The sequence below is a fragment of the Papaver somniferum genome, chromosome 6, assembly GCF_003573695.1.
Source record: "Papaver somniferum cultivar HN1 chromosome 6, ASM357369v1, whole genome shotgun sequence".
NCBI lineage: Eukaryota > Viridiplantae > Streptophyta > Magnoliopsida > Ranunculales > Papaveraceae > Papaver > Papaver somniferum.
In genome coordinates this window covers 23,163,246-23,166,458 of record NC_039363.1, presented here as the reverse complement: position 1 = coordinate 23,166,458, position 3,213 = coordinate 23,163,246, and positions in this window count along the sequence as shown.

Below are 3,213 nucleotides of genomic sequence, written 5' to 3'. Positions count from 1 at the left end.
GTCTCATTAAGAAATGTAAAACGGGTGAGTAAATGGGAGGAGGTGGTAACCGGTAACTCCTGGAATTGATGTTCCATAAAAGAGAGCGTTTCACCATTACTCCCTGTATTTACTAACTGTCTCATCCTTATGACAATGTCTTCTAAAGGGCGTAGTGTACGCCGCACGCTGTAAACCGCCAAACCAATACCCAATGAGCATCCCCCAGTTTGTGACATGTGTTGATGTCTCGAGCGTTTTCGTGGAAAACATGTACCATGTCGTTGTTCTCTGGAAAGTTGAGCTTGGGAGACTTGCCGACTCGGTGGTGACCTTAAACGGTAGAGATTTTGCATCTTAAGAGGAAAGGTAGCAGTTGATTATTGTAACCCTTCGTTTGGTATCTAGTGGCATGAAAGCATGATCAGTATGGATTTAATATGGCCTAGTTTAGGCGCGGCCAAAAGTTAAGGTTGTGGTTTTGTTTAGGCGCGGCCAAACTAGGGCCAAAGGTTGCCATGCGTTAGCTGGTAACCTTGGACGGCTAAGATCTGCATTTTAGATGAAAAAGTGGTCGTTGATTGTTGCAGGGCTTCGTTTTGGTAGCCGCATAGGGAAGGCCGACATGGTTTGGCGCGGCAAGGTGGTTGGCATGCCATTGGCACATGTGGCATGGCATGCCTTGGTACGGTTTGGCATGGCCAAAACTAGGGTTTTGGGCCAAAGGTTACCATGCGTTGTTTGGCGACCTTGGACGGCTAAGATTTGCATCTAAGATGGAAGAGTGGTCGTTGATCTTCGCACTCCTTCGTTTTGGTAGCCGCATAGGGAAGGCCGGCATGGTATGGCGCGACAAGGTGGTTGGCATGCCATTGGAACATGTGGTGCGGCTGGCATGGTTGGCATGCCTTGACGGGGAGGTGCGGCTGACATGGTTGGCATGTCATTGGCACATGTGGTGCGGCTGGCATGGTTGGCATGCCTTGGCGCGGAGGTGCGGCTGGCATGGCATGCCAACGTCGCAGTGGTGCGGCTGGCATGGTTGGCATGCCTTGGCGTAGAGATGTGGCTGGCATGGTATGCCATTGGCACAGTGGTGCGGCTGACATGGTTGGCATGCCTTAGCGTGGAGATGTGGATGGCATGGTTGGCATGCCTTGGCGCGGTAGCATGAGAATTAGGGTTTGGCATAGATGATGTCAGTCAGTGTTAAGGGTTCTGTCGTGGAACATGACCCATGTAAAAAAAAAGGGTACCCCGGTAATTCTTACGTAGGCATGCTTATTGATTCAATAAATGTTCTAATGGTGATAATGACGTCATGTCAGATGTATAATTTTACGATTTTGACCCTAAGCTAAAAACCACCATCAACATTAAGTCCCCTGCTTAGCTCGGAACATGAGCATTGTTGCGAGGTAAGCATAAGATGGTGACAGGCGAGGACAAAAATAGAAATGAGAGGTCGTGAAAAGATGGTCAGGAAGGTCCGACTAACCTTTTTCGAGAGGTAAGGAGAGTTCATGATCCTCGTGTTTGGAGGCCTTGCATAGATTCTATTTGTGGTGTAGACCGTGAAGTGGTGAGATGAAGATCGTCGGCTTAGTCTGGCCATGCATCACCTTGGATGGGTTGGGAAACATCGAGACGCTGGATTGGAGAGTTGTTGGTGTTGGTGCGGTTTGGAAGGGGGCCGCAGGCATTGCGTTGGCTTGGGCTCGGTACGGCGCAAGTTTGGGAATGAGATTGGTTGATGGCTTGGCGTGGCAAGCATGACGTGGACGGTGGTGCAAGGCATGACGCAGTTTGGTAAGGCAAGCATGACGCAGACGGCTTGGCACGGTGGTGGCTTGTCTTTGCGGGCATGGTTGCCTCCTTTCCTTATTTGACTCACATAGGAAGTCCTTTCCTTATTCAAAACCCCGCAAGTGTTATGCCCATAGAAAGGGAGTGTTATTCCTTCTCTTCATGTCACCTTGTCGGTTTTTTTTTTTCAAGTCTCGGTGCTGGCGGCAGAGAAGTTACAACATGGGCAAGCGTGTCTTAAACATGTACTTCCACGTTTTTTCACCAAACCCCAATTCACCTCACGTCCAGGAATTTCCTCATGTTCGCTGGTAGAAAACGGTTTCATTAGAATCTGATGTCACGCCTCAATCCGCGGCTAGTAGGAGGCTTTCCTTTTCGGGACGTCATCTCTCTGCTGGATATAAGAGAAGATCTTGAATCCTTCATTCGCACAGGTTGTCCTGAAGTCTTGTCTATCCTCTATCCTTTCTTTGGGTTTGTAGCGCATAATGGGATCTCCAGTGATAGACGTGCCTCCAACTCTTTGGGGATAAACTTTGGAATCGGCGAAAACCAGTTTTCTTCTCATAGGGAGGCGTTGAATAGAATTGAATCTCTGTTCCGTGAAGCTGGCGAAATTATTCGGGACATATCTTTGGAGGAAGAACGGGAAGGCGGCAAAGCATCCCAGTGCGTTGGGAGGATTTGGTGCAACAAAACCTCTTCACAGCCCACTGTTAGGGCGGGACAGTTTGCTTCTCAGTTGAAACGGCGAAAGACCGAGTTTATGAAAATTTTTGGTGAAAATCAACGTAGCTCCCCTGTCCAGGACGGTGTCATAACCCTTGGTTCTGATGTAAATGAATTGGGAAATTCTCCTCGAAAAGTCGCTGAGAAGACTTCCGAGGAAGATGATGATGCTGCGGTCGATGAAACTGAAACAACTTTCAGAGTAGACGACGAAACTGTTCTCTGTGACATTGGGGAAGTCGTGGTGGCATATGCTGGGTCGGTTGTCAAGGCGGATGTTGGTAAAGAGACGGATGTTGTTGCTGCTGAGACGACTTCCGGGTGGGATGTTGAGGCTGCTATTGTTGATATGGCTTCTGAATGGAATCTTCGCTGCCCGAAAGACTGTTGGGGAAAGTGTTTGAAAGAGCTCTGACCGAGGCATTGGAGAGTGGCGCATTAACTTTCAATGACTATCTTCTCCCTTTTTATTGTTTCTATTCGTCGCTTAGTTGTCCTGATGTTTTGCAGACTTATTTTTTTTACCTTCCTTATATTCGTGGCGAAGTTAGGGTTTCTAAAATTAGCATCCCGTTTGCGCTTTCTATCTTTGAATAAAACTTCTCATTTTGAAATACCCAAGTATTCCATTAGAATGGGTTGATGTTTCTGGTTGTGATTGGATGGTTAATGGCTTCTCCATGATTTGGGATCTAT